General features: G+C 29.2%; 1 long non-coding RNA gene across 2 annotated transcripts in view; it reads right to left on the bottom strand.

Annotated features, from left to right (window-relative positions):
• LOC147027082 (uncharacterized) overlaps positions 1-22,641 on the bottom strand; it is a 124,115-nt gene that overhangs the window by 95,614 nt on the left and 5,860 nt on the right. The gene's annotated exons all lie outside the window — the stretch shown is intronic.

Consider the following 22,641-nt stretch of genomic DNA (forward strand, 5'->3'; position numbering starts at 1 on the left):
CATATATAGACACTTTATACAAATACTCATGAGGTAAACTAATATAGACACTTTATACAAACACTCTTGAGGTAAACAATAGACTCTTTATAGAAATACTGATGAGTAAACAAATATAGACTCTTTATACAAATACTCGTGGGGTAAACAATAGACTCTTTAGACAAATACTCATGAGTAAACAAATATAGACACTTTATACAAACACTCATAACGTAAACAAATATCGACTCTTAATACAAGTACTCGTGAAGTAAACAAATATAGCCTCATTATACAAATACTCGTGAGGTAAACATATATAGACTCTTTATTCAAATACTCGTGAAGAAAACAAATATAGACGCTTTATACAAACACTCATGAGGTACACAAATATAGACTTTATACGAATACTTGTGAGTTAAACAAATATAGGCGCTTTGTACAAATAATCGTAGAGTAAACAAATATAGACACTTTGGACAAATCCTCGTGAGGTAAACAAATACAGACACTTTATACAAACACTCATGAGTGAAACAAATATAGACACTTTATACAAACACTCATGAGTGAAACAAATGTAGACACTTTATACAAACACTCACGAGTAAAACAAATATAGACGCTTTATACAAACACTCGTGAGGTAAACAACCAGAGACACTTTATACAAACACTCATGAGGTAAACTAATATAGACACCTTATACAAACACTCATGAGTAAAACACATATAGATGCTTTATACAAACAGTCATGAGGTAAATTAATGTCGACACTTTATAAAAACACTCATAAGTAAAACAAATACAGATTCTTCAATCAAACACTCATGAGGTAAACTAATGTAGATGCTTTATACAAATACTCGTGAGGTAAACAAATATAGACACTTTATACAAACACTCGTGAGTAAAACAAACACAGATTCTTCAATCAAACACTCATGAGTGAAACAAATATACATGCTTTATACAAATACTCGTGAGGTAAACAAATAAAGACGCTTTATACAAATACTCGTGAGGAATATATATATATATATATATATATATATATATATATATATATATATATATATATATATATATATATATATATATATATACCCATTATACAGACACTCTTGAGGTAAACTAATGTCGACACTTTATACAAACATGCATGAGTCAAACAAATACAGATTCTTCAATCAAACACTCATGAGGTAAACTAATGTAGACACTTTATACAAATACTCGTGAGGTTAACAAACATAGACACTTTATACAAACACTCGTGAGGTAAACAAATATAGACACTTTATCCAAACACTCATGAGTTAAACAAATATAGACTCATGATAGAAATACTAGTGACGTAAATATATACAGACTCTTTATACAAATACTCGTGTAAAAAACAAATATTGACGCTTTATACAAATACTCATGAGGTACACAAATATAGACTTTATACGAATACGCGTGAGTTAAACAAATATTGACTCTTTATAAAATACCCATGAGGTACACAAATATAGACTTTATACGAATACCGATGAGTTAAGCAAATATAGACGCTTTATACAAATACCCATGAGGTACACAAATATAGACTTTATACGAATACTCGTGAGTTAAACAAATATAGACTCTTAATACAAATACTCGTGAAGTAAACAAATATAGATGCATGATACAAATACTCGTGAGGTAAATAAATAGAGACGCTTTATACAAATACTCGTGTGGTAAACAAATATAGACACATTGGACAAATACTTGTGACGTAAACAAATATAGACCCTTTATACAAACACTCATGAGTGAAACAAATCTCGACATTTTCTGCAAATACTCATGAGGTAAACTAATTTAGATACTTCCTTCAAATACTCGTGAGGTAAGCGAGTGTAGAAACTTAATACAAATACTTGTGGGGTAAACAAATAAAGACACTTTATACAAACACTCATGAGTTAAACAAATATAGACACTTTATACAAATACTCACGAGTTAAACAAAAAAAGACACTTTATACAAACACTCATGAGTTAAATAAATATAGACACTTTATGCAAACACTCATTATTTAAACATATATCGACGTTTCTACAAATACTCATGAGGTAAACTAATATAGATGCTTTCTACAAATACTCATGAGGTAAACTAATATAGACACTTTCTACAAATACCCATGAATTAAGCAAATATAAAGACACTTCATACAAATACTCATGAATTAAATTAATAGAGACTCTTCATACAAATACTCAAGAATTCAACAAATATAGACACTACACAAACACTCATTAATTAAACAAATATAGACAGTTTATGCAAAAACTCATGAGTTAAACGAATATAGACACTTTCCACAGACACTCATGAGGTAACCTAGTGTAGAGGCTTAATTCAAATACTTGTGAGGTAAACAAATATAGACACTTTATACAAACACTCGTGAGGTAAACAAATATAGACTCTTTAAACAAACACATGAGTTAAACAAATACAGATGCTGTAAACAAATACTCATGAGGTAAACTAATGTAGACACTTTATACAAACACTTGTGATGTAAACTAATATAGACACTCGATACAAACACTCATGAAGTAAAAGAATAACGGTGTTTACTTTCCAAACACTCATGAGTTAAACAAATATAGAGACGTTGTACAAGTACCGTGTGGTAAACAAATATACACGTTTTTTTTACAAACACTCATGAGTTAAAGATATAAAGACACTTTATACAAATACTCATGAGGTAAACTAATATAGACACTTTATACAAACACTCTTGAGGTAAACAATAGACTCTTTATACAAATAATGATGAATAAACAAATATAGACACTTTATACAAACACTCATGACGTAAACAAATATAGACTCTTTATACAAATACTCGTGGGGTAAACAATAGACTCTTTAGACAAATACTCATGAGTAAACAAATATAGACACTTCATACAAACACTCATAATGTAAACAAATATCGACTCTTAATACAAATACTCGTGAAGTAAACAAATATAGCTTCATTATACAAATACTCGTGAGGTAAACATATATAGACTCTTTATTCAAATACTCGTGAAGAAAACAAATATAGACGCTTTATACAAACACTCATGAGGTACACAAATATAGACTTTATACGAATACTTGTGAGTTAAACAAATAAAGACACTTTGTTGAAATACTCGTGAAGTCAACAAATATAGACGCTTTATAAAAATATTTGTGAGGTAAACAAATATAGGCGCTTTGTACAAATAATCGTAGAGTAAACAAATATAGACACTTTGGACAAATCTCGTGAGGTAAACAAATACAGACACTTTATACAAACACTCATGAGTGAAACAAATATAGACACTTTATACAAACACATGAGTTAAACAAATACAGATGCTGTAAACAAATACTCATGAGGTAAACCAATGTAGACACTTTATACAAACACTTGTGATGTAAACTAATATAGACACTCGATACAAACACTCATGAAGTAAAAGAATAACGGTGTTTACTTTCCAAACACTCATGAGTTAAACAAATAGAGACACGTTATACAAGTACCGTGTGGGAAATAAATATACACGTTTTTTTTACAAACACTCATGAGTTAAAGATATATAGACACTTTATACAAATACTCATGAGGTAAACTAATATAGACACTTTATACAAACACTCTTGAGGTAAACAATAGACTCTTTATACAAATAATGATGAGTAAACAAATATAGACACTTTATACAAACACTCATGACGTAAACAAATATAGACTCTTTATACAAATACTCGTGGGGTAAACAATAGACTCTTTAGACAAATACTCATGAGTAAACAAATATAGACACTTTATACAAACACTCATAACATAAACAAATATCGACTCTTAATACAAATACTCGTGAAGTAAACAAATATAGCCTCATTATACAAATACTCGTGAGGTAAACATATATAGACTCTTTATTCAAATACTCGTGAAGAAAACAAATATAGACGCTTTATACAAACACTCATGAGTAAAACAAATATAGATGCTTTGTACAAACACTCGTGAGGTAAACATCCAGAGACACTTTATACAAACACTCATGAGGTACACAAATATAGACTTTATACGAATACTTGTGAGTTTAACAAATATAGGCGCTTTGTACAAATAATCGTAGAGTAAACAAATATAGACACTTTGGACAAATCCTCGTGAGGTAAACAAATACAGACACTTTATACAAACACTCATGAGTGAAACAAATATAGACACTTTATACAAACACTCATGAGTAAAACAAATATAGATGCTTTATACAAACACTCGTGAGGTAAACAACCAGAGACACTTTATACAAACACTCATGAGGTAAACTAATATAGACACCTTATACAAACACTCATGAGTAAAACAAATATAGATGCTTTATACAAACAGTCATGAGGTAAATTAATGTCGACACTTTATAAAAACACTCATAAGTAAAACAAATACAGATTCTTCAATCAAACACTCATGAGGTAAACTAATGTAGATGCTTTATACAAATACTCGTGAGGTAAATAAATATAGACACTTTATACAAACACTCGTGAGTAAAACAAACACAGATTCTTCAATCAAACACTCATGAGTGAAACAAATATACATGCTTTATACAAATACTCGTGAGGTAAACAAATAAAGACGCTTTATACAAATACTCGTGAGGTATATATATATATATATATATATATATATATATATATATATATATATATATATATATATATATGTATATACCCATTATACAGACACTCTTGAGGTAAACTAATGTCGACACTTTATACAAACATGCATGAGTCAAACAAATACAGATTCTTCAATCAAACACTCATGAGGTAAACTAATGTAGACACTTTATACAAATACTCGTGAGGTTAACAAACATAGACATTTATACAAACACTCGTGAGGTAAACAAATATAGACACTTTATCCAAACACTCATGAGTTAAACAAATATAGACTCATGATAGAAATACTCGTGAGGTAAATATATACAGTCTCTTTATGCAAATCCTCGTGTAAAAAACAAATATCGACGCTTTATACAAATACTCATGAGGTACACAAATATAGACTTTATACGAATACGCGTGAGTTAAACAAATATTGACTCTTTATAAAATACCCATGAGGTACACAAATATAGACTTTATACGAATACCGATGAGTTAAGCAAATATAGACGCTTTATACAAATACCCATGAGGTACACAAATATAGACTTTATACGAATACTCGTGAGTTAAACAAATATAGATGCTTTATACAAACAGTCATGAGGTAAATTAATGTCGACACTTTATAAAACACTCATAAGTAAAACAAATACAGATTCTTCAATCAAACACTCATGAGGTAAACTAATGTAGATGCTTTATACAAATACTCGTGAGGTAAATAAATATAGACACTTTATACAAACACTCGTGAGTAAAACAAACACAGATTCTTCAATCAAACACTCATGAGTGAAACAAATATACATGCTTTATACAAATACTCGTGAGGTAAACAAATAAAGACGCTTTATACAAATACTCGTGAGGTATATATATATATATATATATATATATATATATATATATATATATTTATATATATATATATATATATATATATATATATATATATTTATATATATATATATATATATATATATATATATATATATATGTATATACCCATTATACAGACACTCTTGAGGTAAACTAATGTCGACACTTTATACAAACATGCATGAGTCAAACAAATACAGATTCTTCAATCAAACACTCGTGAGGTAAACTAATGTAGACACTTTATACAAATACTCATGAGGTTAACAAACATAGACATTTATACAAACACTCGTGAGGTAAACAAATATAGACACTTTATCCAAACACTCATGAGTTAAACAAATATAGACTCATGATAGAAATACTCGTGAGGTAAATATATACAGTCTCTTTATGCAAATCCTCGTGTAAAAAACAAATATCGACGCTTTATACAAATACTCATGAGGTACACAAATATAGACTTTATACGAATACGCGTGAGTTAAACAAATATTGACTCTTTATAAAATACCCATGAGGTACACAAATATAGACTTTATACGAATACCGATGAGTTAAGCAAATATAGACGCTTTATACAAATACCCATGAGGTACACAAATATAGACTTTATACGAATACTCGTGAGTTAAACAAATATAGACTCTTAATACAAATACTCATGAAGTAAACAAATATAGATGCATGATACAAATACTCGTGAGGTAAATAAATATAGACGCTTTATACAAATACTCGTGTGGTAAACAAATATAGACACATTGGACAAATACTTGTGACGTAAACAAATATAGACCATTTATACAAAGACTCATGAGTGAAACAAATCTCGACATTTTCTGCAAATACTCATGAGGTAAACAAATATCGACACTTTCTACAAACACTCATTATTTAAACATTAATCGAAGTTTATAGAAATACTCCTGAGGTAAACTAATATAGTCGCTTTCTTCAAATACTCGTGAGGTAAACAAATTGAGACACTTTATACAAACACTCTTGAGTAAAACAAATATAGATGCTTTATACAAATACTCAGGAGGTAAACTTCTATAGACACTTTTTCAAATATTGGTGAGGGAAACAAATACAGACACTTTATACAAATACTCATGAGGTAAACAAATGTAAACACTTTAGACAAATACTCGTGAGCTAAACAAAAATAGACACTTTATACAAATACTCGCATGGTAAACAAATATCGACGTTTATACAAATACTCGTGAGGTAGACTAATATAGACACTTTATACAAACACTCATGAGTAAAACAAATATAGACACTTTATACAAATACTCTTGAGGTAGACTAATATGGACACTTTGTACAAATACTCATGAGGTAAACAAATAAAAACACTTTGTGCAAACACTTGTGAGGTAAATAAATATAGACACTTTGTACAAATACTCATGAGGTAAACAAATATAAATGCTTTATACAAATACTCATGAGGTAAACAAATAAAAACACTTTGTGCAAATACACATGAGGTAAACAAATATAGACACTTTGTCCAAGTACTCATGATGTAAACAAATATAAACGCTTTATACAAACATTCATGAGGTAAACAAATATAGCCACTTTGTAGAAATACTCATGAGATAAACAAATATAAATGCTTTATACAAATACTTATGAGGTAAACAAATATAAAAACTTTATACAAATACTCATGAGGTGAACAAATAGAGACACTTTGTTCAAATACTCATGAGGTAAACAAATTACACTTTTTACAAATACTCATGAGTTAAACAAATATCGACATTTTATGCAAATACTCGTGAGTGAAACAAATATTAACACTTTATGCAAATGATCGTGAGGTAAACAAATATAGACACTTTGTAAAAGTATTCGTGAGGTAAACAAATATCGACACTTTATACAAATACTCATGAGTTAAACAAATATCGACACTTTATACAAATACTCATGAGTTAAACAAATATCGACACTTTATACAAATACTCATGAGTTAAACAAATATAGACACTTTATACAAATACTCATGAGATAAACAAATTTAGATACTTTATACAAATACTCATAAGTTAAACAAATATAGATACTTGATACAAATACTCATGAGTTAAACAAATATAGACACTTCATACAAATACTTGTGAGGTAAACAAATATCGACACTTTTTCAAATACTTGTGAGGTAAACAAATATAAAAAGTTTCTACAAATACTCATGAGTTAAACAAATATAGACACTTTATACAAATACTCTTGAGTGAAACAAATATAGATGCTTTATACAAATACTCAGGAGGTAAACTTCTATAGACACTTTTTCAAATATTGGTGAGGTAAACAAATATAGACACTTTATACAAATACTCGTGTGGTAAACAAATATAGACGCTTTATGCAAACACTCATGAGTTAAACAAATATATTCACTTTATACAAACACAAATGAGTGAAACCAATATAGACACTTTACACAAACACTCATGAGTGAAACAAATATAGACACTTTATACAAACACTCACGAGTTAAACAAATATATACGCTTTGTACAAACACTCATGAATTAAATAAATATAGACACTTTATACAAACACTCATGAGTTAAACAAATATAGACACTTTTTGCAAACACTCACGAGTTAAACAAATATCGACACGTGATACAAACACTCAAGAGTTGAACAAATAAAGACACTTTATATCAAAAATCACGAGTAAAACAAATATAGACACTTTCTATAAACACTCCTGAGTTAAACAAATAAAGACACTTTTTCAAACACTCACGAGTTTAACAAATATACACACTTTATACAAACACCACAAGTTAAACAAATATAGACACTTTATACAAATACTCATGAGTTAAACAAATATAGACACTTTATACAAATACTCCTGAGGGAAACAAATATAGACACTTTTTACAAATACTCATGAGTTAAACAAATTAAGACACTTTATACAAACACTCGTGAGTTAAACAAATATAAACACTTTTAACAAATACTCGTGAGGTAAACAAATATAGACACTTTATACAAATACTCACGAGTTAAACAAATATAGACACTTTATAGAAAAACTCATGAGTTAAACAAATATAGACACTTTATATAAACACTCAAGAGTTAAACAAATATAGACACTTTATATAAACACTCCTGAGTTAAACGAATATAGACACTTTATAGAAAAACTCATGAGTTAAACAAATATAGACACTTTATATAAACACTCAAGAGTTAAACAAATATAGACACTTTATATAAACACTCCTGAGTTAAACGAATATTGACACTATACAAACACTCGTGAGATAAACAAATATAGACACTTTATACAAATACTCATTATTTAAACAAATATAGACAATTTATAAAAATACTCGTGAGGTAAACAAATTACACTTTTTACAAATACTCACGAGTTAAACAAATAGACACTTTATACAAATACTCGTGAGTGAAACAAATATCGACACTTTATACAAATACTCGTGAGTTAAAAAAAATCGACACTTTATGCAAATACTCGTGAGGTGAACAAAAATAGACACTTTTTAAAAATACTCGTGAGGTAAACAAATATCGACACTTTATACAAATACTCATGAGTTAAACAAATATAGACACTTTATACAAATACTCATGAGTGAAACAACTATCGACACTTTATACAAATACTCATGAGTTAAACAAATATAGACACTTTATACAAATACTATTGAGTTAAGCAAATATAGATACTTTATACAAATACTGATGAGATAAACAAATATAGACACTTTATACAAATACTCATGAGTTAAACAAATATAGACACTTTATGCAAATACTAATGAGGTAAACAAATATAGACACTTTATACAAATACTCATGAGTTAAACAAATATAGACACTTTATACAAATTTTCGTGAGGTAAACAAATATCGACACTTTTTCAAATACTTGTGAGGTAAACAAATATACGTAAACACTTTCCACAAATACTCATGAGTTAAACAAATATAGACACTTTATACAAACACTCTTGAGTAAAACAAATATAGATGCTTTATACAAACACTCATGAGGTTAACAAACATAGACACTTTATACAAACACTCGTGAGGTAAACAAATATAGACACTTTATCCAAACACTCATGAGTTAAACAAATATTCACTTTATACAAACACTCATGAGGTCAACTAATATAGACACCTTATGCAAACACTCATGAGTTCAACAAATATTCACTTTATACAAATACTCATGAGGTCAACTAATATAGACTTCTTATGCAAACACTCATGAGTAAAACAAATAGAGTCGCTTTCCACAAATACTCATGAGTTAAATGAATATAGACACTTTATACAAACACTCATGAGTTAAACAAATAGAGACACTTTATTCAAATATTCATGAGCTCAACTAATATAGCCGCTTTCCACAAACACTCATGATGTAAACTCATGTAGACGCTTAATACAAATACTTGTGAGGTAAACAAATATAGACACTTTATAGAAGCACTCATGAGTTAAATGAATATAGACACTTTATACAAACACTCATCGGTTAAACAAATATAGATACTTTATACAAATACTCGTGAGGTAAACAAATAAAGACACTTCATACAAACACTCATGAATTAAACAAATATAGACACTTTATACAAACACTCATGGGTTAAACAAATATAGACACTTTATACAAATACTCGTGAGGTAAACTGGTGTAGACGCTGAATAGAAATAGTTGTGAGATAAATAAATATAGACAAATTATATAAACACCAGTGAGTTAAACGAATAGAGACACTTTGTACAAACACTGATGGGTTAAACAAATATAGACACTTTATACAAATACGAGTGATGTAAACAAATATAGACAGTTTATACAAATACTCATGAGGTAAACAAATATAGACACTTTACACAAACACTCGTGAGGTAAACAAATATAGACACTTTACACAAACACTCGTGAGGAAAACAAATATAGACACTTTTTCAAACACTCATGAGTTAAACAAATATCAACACTTTATAAAAATACTCATGAGTTAAACAAATACAGACGCTTCATACAAATACTCGTGAGGTCAACAAATATAAACACTTTATACAAACACTCATGAGTAAAACAAATATAGACACTTTATACAAATACTCTTAACGTAGACTAATATAGACACTTTATACAAACACTCATGAGAAAAACAAATATCGACACTTTATACAAATACTCTTGAGGTAAACTCATATATACACTTTATACAAACACTCACGAGTTAAACAAATATAGACACTTTTTTACAATCACCCATGAATTAAACAAATATAGACACTGTAACCAAATACTCATGAGGTAAACTAATATAGCCACTTTATACAAACACTTGTGAGGTAAACTAATATAGACACTCGATACAAACACTCATGAAGTAAAAGTATAACGGTGTTTACTTTCCAAAAACTCATGAGTTAAACAAATATAGACACTTTATTCAAATACTGGTGAGGTAACCAAATATAGACACTTTTAACAAATACTCGTGAGGTAAACAAATATAGACACTTTATACAAATACTCACGAGTTAAACAAATATAGACACTTTATAGAAAAACTCATGAGTTAAACAAATATAGACACTTTATATAAACACTCAAGAGTTAAACAAATATAGACACTTTATATAAACACTCCTGAGTTAAACAAATATTGACACTTTATACAAACCCTCGTGAGATAAACAAATATAGACACTTTATACAAATACTCATGAGGTAAACAAACTACACTTTTTACAAATACTCACGAGTTAAACAAATAGACACTTTATACAAATACTCGAGAGTGAAACAAATATCGACACTTTATACAAATACTCGTGAGTTAAAAAATTATCGACACTTTATGCAAATACTCGTGAGGTGAACAAATATAGACACTTTGTAAAAATACTCGTGAGGTAAACAAATATCGACACTTTATACAAATACTCATGAGTTAAACAAATATAGACACTTTGGACAAACACTCGTGAGCTAAACAAAAATAGACACTTTATACAAATACTCGTGTGGTAAACAAATATCGACGGTTCTACAAATACTCGTGAGGAAAACTAATATAGACACTTTATACATATACTCATGAGGAAAACTAATATAGACACTTTATACAAACACTCATGAGACAAACAAATATAGACACATTATATAAATACTCATGAGTTAAAGTAATATAGCCGCTTTCCACAAACACTCATGATGTAAACTCGTGTAGACGCTTAATACAAATACTTGTGAGGTAAACAAATATAAACACTTTATACAAACACTCATGAGTTAAATGAATATAGACACTTTATACAAACACTCATGAGTTAAACAAATATAGATAGTTTATACAAATACTCGTGAGGTAAACAAATAAATACACTTTATACAAACACTCATGAATTAATCAAACATAGACACTTTATACAAATACTCGTGTGGTGAAGAAATATAGACACATCATACAAGCACTCGTGAGTTAAACTGGTGTAGACGCTGAATAGAAATACTTGTGAGGTAAACAAATATAGACAATTTATATAAACACCAGTGAGTTAAACAAATAAAGACACTTTATGCAAACACTCATGAGTTAAACAAATATAGACACTTTATACAAATACCAGTGATGTAAACAAATATAGACACTTCATACAAATACTGGTGAGGTAAACAAATATAGATGCTTTATATAAACACCAGTGAGGTAAACTAATATAGACACTTTATACAAACACTTGTGAGGTAAACTAATAGAGACACTCGATACAAACACTCATGAAGTAAAAGAATAACGCTGTTTGCTTTATACAAACACTCATGAGTTAAACAAATATAGACACTTTATACAAATACTCGTGAAGTAAACAAACATAGACTTCATGCAAATGCTCATGAGTTACACAAATATAGACACTTTTTACAAACACATGAGTTAAACAAATACAGATGCTGTAAACAAATACTCATGAGGTAAACTAATGTAGTCACTTTTTACAAACACTTGTGAGGTAAACTAATATAGACACTCGATACAAACACTCATGAAGTAAAAGAATAACGGTGTTTACTTTCCAAACACTCATGAGTTAAACATATATAGACACTTTATACAAATACTCATGAGGTCAACTAATATAGACACTTTATACAAACACTTTTGAGGTAAACAATAGACTCTTTATAGAAATACTGATGAGTAAACAAATATAGACACCTTATACAAACACTCATGACGTAAACAAATATAGACTCTTTATACAAATACTCGTGGGGTAAACAATAGACTCTTTAGACAAATACTCATGAGTAAACAAATATAGACACTTTATAAAAACACTCATGACGTAAACAAATATCGACTCTTAATACAAATACTCGTGAAGTAAACAAATATAGCTTCATTATACAAATACTCGTGAGGTAAACATATATAGACTCTTTATTCAAATACTCGTGAAGAAAACAAATATAGACGCTTTATACAAACACTCATGAGGTACACAAATATAGATTTTATACGAATACTTGTGAGTTAAACAAATAAAGACACTTTTTACAAACACATGAGTTAAACAATACAGATGCTGTAAACAAATACTCATGAGGTAAACTAATGTAGACACTTTATACAAACACTTGTGAGGTAAACTAATATAGACACTCGATACAAACACTCATGAAGTAAAAGAATAACGGTGTTTACTTTCCAAACACTCATGAGTTAAACAAATATAGACACGTCATACAAGTACCGTGTGGTAAACAAATATACACGTTTTTTTTTTACAAACTCTCATGAGTTAAACATATATAGACACTTTATACAAATACTCATGAGGTAAACTAATATAGACACTTTATACAAACACTCTTGAGGTAAACAATAGACTCTTTATACAAATACTGATGAGTAAACAAATATAGACACTTTATACAAACACTCATGACGTAAACAAATATAGACTCTTTATACAAATACTCGTGGGGTTAACAATAGACTCTTTAGACAAATACTCATGAGTAAACAAATATAGACACTTTATACAAACACTCATGACGAAAACAAATATCGACTCTTAATACAAATACTCGTGAAGTAAACAAATATAGCCTCATTATACAAATACTCGTGAGGTAAACAGATAAAGACTCTTTATTCAAATACTCGTGAAGAAAACAAATATAGAAGCTTTATACAAACACTCATGAGGTACACAAATATAGACTTTATACGAATACTTGTGAGTTAAACAAATATAGGCGCTTTGTACAAATAATCGTAGAGTAAACAAATATAGACACTTTGGACAAATCCTCGTGAGGTAAACAAATACAGACACTTTATACAAACACTCATGAGTGAAACAAATATAGACACTTTATACAAACAGTCATGAGTAAAACAAATATAGACGCTTTATACAAACACTCGTGAGGTAAACAACCAGAGACACTTTATACAAACACTCATGAGGTAAACTAATATAGACACCTTATACAAACACTCATGAGTAAAACAAATATAGATGCTTTATAGAAACAGTCATGAGGTAAATTAATGTCGACACTTTATAAAAACACTCATAAGTAAAACAAATACAGATTCTTCAATCAAACACTCATGAGGTAAACTAATGTAGATGCTTTATACAAATACTCGTGAGGTAAACAAATATAGACACTTTATACAAACACTCTTGAGTAAAACAAACACAGATTCTTCAATCAAACACTCATGAGTGAAACAAATATACATGCTTTATACCAATACTCGTGAGGTAAACAAATATCGACGCTTTATACAAACACTTGTGAGGAATATATATATATATATATATATATATATATATATATATATATATATATATATATATATATATATATATACAGTATATATATATATATATATATATATATATATATATATATATATATATATATATATATATATATATATATATATATATACCCATTATACAGACACTGTTGAGGTAAACTAATGTCGACACTTTATACAAACATGCATGAGTAAAACAAACACAGATTCTTCAATCAAACACTCATGAGTGAAACAAATATACATGCTTTATACCAATACTCGTGAGGTTAACAAACATAGACACTTTATACAAACACTCGTGAGGTAAACAAATATAGACACTTTATCCAAACACTCATGAGTTAAACAAATATTCACTTTATACAAACACTCATGAGGTAAACAATAGACTCTTTACACAAATACTCATGAGTAAACAAATATAGACTCTTTATACAAATACTCGTGAAGTAAACATATATATAGACTCATGATAGAAATACTCGTGAGGTAAATATATACAGACTCTTTATACAAATACTCGTGTAAAAAACAAATATCGACGCTTTATACAAATTCTCATGAGGTACACAAATATAGACTTTATACGAATACGCGTGAGTTAAACAAATATTGACTCTTTATAAAATACCGATGAGGTACACAAATATAGACTTTATACGAATACCGATGAGTTAAGCAAATATAGACGCTTTATACAAATACCCATGAGGTACACAAATATAGACTTTATACGAATACTCGTGAGTTAAACAAATATAGACTCTTAATACAAATACTCGTGAAGTAAACAAATATAGACGCATGATACAAATACTCGTGAGGTAAATAAATATAGACGCTTTATACAAATACTCGTGTGGTAAACAAATATAGACACATTGGACAAACACTTGTGACGTAAACAAATATAGACCTTTTATACAAACACTCATGAGTGAAACAAATCTCGACATTTTCTGCAAATACTCATGAGGTAAACTAATTTAGATACTTCATTCAAATACTCGTGAGGTAAGCGAGTGTAGACACTTAATACAAATACTTGTGGGGTAAACAAATAAAGACACTTTATACAAACACTCATGAGTTAAACGAACATAGACACTTTTTACAAACACTCACGAGTTAAACAAATATAGACACTTTATACAAATACTCACGAGTTAAACAAAAAAAGACACTTTATACAAACACTCATGAGTTAAATAAATATAGACACTTTATGCAAACACTCATTATTTAAACATATATCGACGTTTCTACAAATACTCATGAGGTAAACTAATATAGATGCTTTCTCCAAATACTCATGAGGTAAACTAATATAGACACTTTCTACAAACACCCATGAATTAAGCAAATATAAAGACACTTCATACAAATACTCATGAGTTAAATTAATAGAGACTCTTCATACAAATACTCAAGAATTCAACAAATATAGACACTACACAAACACTCATGAATTACACAAATATAGACAGTTTATGCAAAAACTCATGAGTTAAACGAATATAGACACTTTCCACAGACACTCATGAGGTAACCTAGTGTAGACGCTTAATTCAAATACTTGTGAGGTAAACAAATATAGACACTTTATACAAACACTCGTGAGGTAAACAAATATAGACTCTTTAAACAAATATTCGTGATGTAAACATATTTTGACTCTTTGTACAAATACTCATGAAGAAAACAAACAGACGGTTTATACAAACACTCATGAGGTCCACAAATATAGACTGTATACGAATACTCGTGAGTTAAACAAATATCGACTCATTCTTCAAATACTCGTGAAGTATACAAATATAGACGCTTCATACAAATACTCATGTAGTAAACAAATATAGACACTTTGGACAAATACTCGTGAGGTAAACAAATATAAATGCTTTATACGAATACTCGTGAAGTATACAAATATAGACGCTTTATACAAATACTCATGTAGTAAACAAATATAGACACTTTGGACAAATACTCGTGAGGTAAACAAATATAAACGCTTTATACAAATACTCATGAGGTAAACAAATAAAAACACTTTGTGCAAACACTTGTGAGGTAAACTAATTTAGATACTTTATACAAACACTCATGAGTAAAACAAATATAGATGCTTTATACAAACACTCGTGAAGTAAACTAATATAGACACTTTATACAAACACTGATGAGTAAAACAAATATACATGATTTATACAAACACTCATGAGGAAAACAAATATCGACTCTTTATACAAATACTCCTGAGGGAAACAAATATAGACTCTTTATACAAATACTCGTGAGGTAAACAAATATAGACTATTTGTACAAATACTCATGAAGAAAACAAACATAGACGCTTTATACAAACACTCATGAGGTCCACAAATATAGACTTTATACGAATACTCGTGAGAAAAACAAAAATAGAAACTTTACACAAATACTCGTGTGGTAAACAAATATCGACGTTTATACAAATAGTCGTGAGGTAAACTAATATAGACACTTTATACAAACACTAATGAGGTAAACAATAGACCCTTGATTTAAATACTCATGAGTAAACAAATAGACGCTGTAAACAAATACTCATGAGGTAAACTAATGTAGACACTTTGTACAAACACTCATGAGTTAAACAAATATAGAAACTTTACACAAACACCCATGGATTAAACAAATATAGACACTTCATACAAATACTCATGAGTTAAATTAATACAGACACTTCATACAATTACTGTAGCATTTAACAAATATAGACACTTTAAACAAACACTCATTAATTAAACAAATATAGACGCTTTATGCAAATCCTCATGAGTTCAACTAATATAGCCACTTTACTCAAACAATCATGATGTAAACTAGTGTAGACGCGTAATACAAATTCTTGTGAGGTAAACAAATACGGACACTTTATACAAACACTCATGAGTTAAATGAGTATCCACACTTTATACAAACATTGATGATTAAAACATATAAACACTTTATACAAACACTCGTGAGGTAAACAAATATAGACACTTTATAAAAACACTCATGAGTGAAACAAATATAGACCCTTTCCACAAATACTCATGAGGTAAACTAATTTAGAAACTTTATAGAAACACTCGTGAGGTAAACTAGTGTAGACGCTTAATACAAATACTTGTGAGGTAAACTAATATAGACACGTAATACAAACATTCATCAGTAAAACGAATATAGACACTTTATACAAACACGAATGAGTTAAACAAATATAGACACTTTATGCAAACACTCATGAGTTAAACAAATATAGACACTTTATGCAAACACTCATGAGTTAAACAAATATAGACACTTTATACAAACACTCACGAGTTAAACAAATATAGACAATTTATACAAACACTCATGAGTTAAACAAATATAGACACTTTATACAAACACTCACGAGTTAAACAAATATAGACAATTTATACAAACACTCATGAGTTAAACAAATATCTACACTTTCTACAAACACTCATTATTTAAACATTAATCGAAGTTTATAGAAATACTCCTGAGGTAAACTAATATAGTCGCTTTCTTCAAATACTCGTGAGGTAAACAAATTGAGACACTTTATACAAATACTCATGAGTTAAACAAATATAGATACTTTATACAAACACTCTTGAGTAAAACAAATATAGATGCTTTATACAAATACTCAGGAGGTAAACTTCTATAGACACTTTTTCAAATATTGGTGAGGGAAACAAATACAGACACTTTATACAAATACTCATGAGGTAAACAAATATAAACACTTTATACAAATACTCGTGAGCTAAACAAAAATAGACACTTTATACAAATACTCGCATGGTAAACAAATATCGACGTTTATACAAATACTTGTGAGGTAGACTAATATAGACACTTTGTACAAATACTCATGAGGTAAACAAATAAAAACACTTTATGAAAAACACTTGGGAGGTAAACAAATATAAACGCTTTATACAAATACTCATGAGGAAACAAATAAAAACACTTTGTGCAAACGCTTGTGAGGTAAACAAATATAGACACTTTGTCCAAATACTCATGATGTAAACAAATATAAACGCTTTATACAAACATTCATGAGGTAAACAAATATAGCCACTTTGTAGAAATACTCATGAGATAAACAAATATAAATGCTTTATACAAATACCTATGAGGTAAACAAATATAAAAACTTTATACAAATACTCATGAGGTAAACAAATAGAGACACTTTGTTCAAATACTCATGAGGTAAAGAAATTACACTTTTTACAAATACTCACGAGTTAAACAAATATCGACATTTTATGCAAATACTCGTGAGTGAAACAAATATCAACACTTCATACAAATACTCGTGAGTTAAACAAATATCAACACTTTATGCAAATGCTCGTGAGGTAAACAAATATAGACACTTGGTAAAAGTATTCGTGAGATAAACAAATATCGACACTTTATACAAATACTCATGAGTTAAACAAATATCGACACTTTATACAAATACTCATGAGTTAAACAAATATCGACACTTTATACAAATACTCATGAGTTAAACAAATATAGACACTTTATACAAATACTCATGAGATAAACAAATTTAGATACTTTATACAAATACTCATAAGTTAAACAAATATAGATACTTGATACAAATACTCATGAGTTAAACAAATATAGACACTTCATACAAATGCTTGTGAGGTAAACAAATATCGACACTTTTTCAAATACTTGTGAGGTAAACAAATATAAACACTTTCTACAAATACTCATGAATTAAACAAATATAGACACTTTATAGAAAAACTCATGAGTTAAACAAATATAGACACTTTATATAAACACTCAAGAGTTAAACAAATATAGACACTTTATATAAACACTCCTGAGTTAAACAAATATTGACACTTTATACAAACACTCGTGAGATAAACAAATATAGACACTTTATACAAATACTCATTATTTAAACAAATATAGACAATTTATAAAAATACTCGTGACGTAAACAAATTACACTTTTTACAAATACTCACGAGTTAAACAAATAGACACTTTATACAAATACTCGTGAGTGAAACAAATATCGACACTTTATACAAATACTCGTGAGTTAAAAAAAATCGACACTTCATGCAAATACTCGTGAGGTGAACAAAAATAGACACTTTTTAAAAATACTCGTGAGGTAAACAAATATCGACACTATACAAATACTCATGAGTTAAACAAATATAAACACTTTTTATACAAATAAAGACACTTTATACAAATACTCATGAGTGAAACAACTATCGACACTTTATACAAATACTCATGAGTTGAACAAATATAGACACTTTATACAAATACTAATGAGTTAAGCAAATATAGATACTTTATACAAATACTGATGAGATAAACAAATATAGACACTTTATACAAATACTCATAAGTTAAACAAATATAGATACTTGATACAAATACTCATGAGTTAAACAAATATAGTCACTTTATGCAAATACTAATGAGGTAAACAAATATAGACACTTTATACAAATACTCATGAGTTAAACAAATATAGAGACTTCACACAAATACTTGTGAGGTAAACAAATAGAGATACTTTCTATAAATACTCATGAGTTAAACAAATATAGACACTTTATACAAATTTTCGTGAGGTAAACAAATATCGACACTTTTTCAAATACTTGTGAGGTAAACAAATATACGTAAACACTTTCCACAAATACTCATGAGTTAAACAAATATAGACACTTTATACAAACACTCTTGAGTAAAACAAATATAGATGCTTTATACAAATACTCAGGAGGTAAACTTCTATAGACACTTTTTCAAATATTGGTGAGGTAAACAAATACAGACACTTTATACAAATACTCATGAGGTAAACAAATATAGACACTTTATACAAATACTCATGAGGTAAACAAATATAGACACTTTTTCAAATACTCTTGAGGTAAACAAATATAAACACTTAATACAAATACTCGTGAGATCAACAAATATATACACTTTATGCAAACACTCATGAGGTAAACAAATATAGACACTTGATACAAATACTCATGAGGTAAACTAATATAGCCACTTTATACAAACACTCATGAGTAAAACAAATATAAACGCTTTATACAAACACTCATGCGTAAAACATATATAAATGTTTTATACAAATACTCATGAGGTAAACAAATATAAATGCTTTTTACAAACATTCATGAGGTAAACTAATGTAGACACTATTTGAACACTCGTGAAGTAAATGAATAAACACGCTTTATACAAATACTCATGAGTTAAATATAAGCACTTTTTAAAATACTCATGAGGTAAACTAATATAGACACTTTATACAAACACTCATGAGTAAAACAAATATAGACACTTTATACAAATACTCATGAGTTAAATATAAACACTTTTTAAAATACTCATGAGGTAAACTAATATAGACACTTTATACAAACACTCATGAGTAAAACAAATATAAACGCTTTATACAAACACTCATGCGTAAAACAAATATAAATGCTTTATACAAATACTCATGAGGTAAACAAATATAAATGCTTTTTACAAACATTCATGAGGTAAACTAATGTAGACACTATTTGAACACTCGTGAAGTAAATGAATAAAGACGCTTTATACAAACACTCATATCATGCCGGAATTAACTGCTTGTGTGGTAACATCTGCTGCAATGGTGAAGCGTCAGCAAGGGCCTCTGCCTCTCAGAGTTGACTGTCCTTCAGGGCGAGGTAAAGCGTTGAGGAAATAGTACTCGTTTAAAATAATTGAATCCATCGATGAAATGAACGAGGGCCAAAGTGGACTCCTGTTGGTCTAAACTTGCAAACAAACAATGCACAAGTGTAAATATTTATTTGATTGATTGTGACATATCGACAACACATGTTTTGAAGTATTGCACCGGTATCTTAAAAATCTCATGGGCTCACCACCTCACACCTTTTTAACACCTTAGCTCAGAAGAGGGTTTGGTTTAGTGGAAGAAAAGTCGAAGAAATCAAATCACAGTCATGTTTTGCAAAGCAAAATCAGTGATTAAGCAATTGGTTCACTGTCTGTCTGTCTACAAATGTCAGTTTATGATCAAGGAAGAACTTCATTTCAATTGAATGTTATATTTTGAACATGAATCGGAAAATGAACTTGCAGATTAACAGTACTTTGGCTCTGACTTTGTCCCGATTGTGCATGTGCAGAGAGTAGTGAGATACATTTTTTAATGTCTGCCTGTCTGGCAGTCAACAAAATTGAAAATCATTGCAAACAGGAAACTTATTGTTTTTAGGAAGTCACAAAGGACACAAAGAACAGCTTCCAATAACTAATGTAACGTGTTAAATAAAATCTTGTCAAATACGCTGCGTCAACTGCAGGAAACTTTTCAAATTTTGTTCTAAAACCTTTAAAATATTTGTTGTATTTCAATTGAATTATATACTTGAATACTGCATAACACAAATCGCTTTTTGGCACTTTCAAAAGCATTCCATTTAGCAGTACTTGGACAAAATATTACGGTATTTTACCTCATCATGACCAATTAAATTTGCCGCTCATGGACCCTGCCCTTGTCCTTGTTTCTCAATGAACTCTCTCTCAATACAAACACTCATGAGGGTGTTATATGAACTCTCGAGTTTTTGATGGAACAAAATCTAGAGATATCGCAAAAGTGCTAAACGTAAAAATAAAATACAGTGGAAGTGGTAGGGGGAAATGAGAGGCATTGAATAAAGAAACCCCATAATGAAAATGACCACAAATGAGATTTTAATTCATCCCTTAAACTTGACTGAAGAAAACCTCTGTAATTATCGCTTCAAACCTGTGCACGGTCTCTGTGAGGCTTGCACCAACGCCCCCACCCACCGCTAAACCCGTCCATTTTAATTCTCACCAGATGAACTTGACGTACATATTAACAATTAAAGGTATTGCGACAGCAAACTACAAACATTGTACTTTGACACACAATAGTGATGGCTTTTACCTCTTCCAGCATGACAACACACCTTGCCATACTGCTGTGCATCCATTAGGAATATCTTCGAGGTAAACTAACCCTCAACCGATACCCAATCAAACTA

This window comes from Eptatretus burgeri, chromosome 5, assembly GCF_056783735.1.
Source record: "Eptatretus burgeri isolate ZD-2024b chromosome 5, Ebu_testis_v1, whole genome shotgun sequence".
NCBI lineage: Eukaryota > Metazoa > Chordata > Myxini > Myxiniformes > Myxinidae > Eptatretus > Eptatretus burgeri.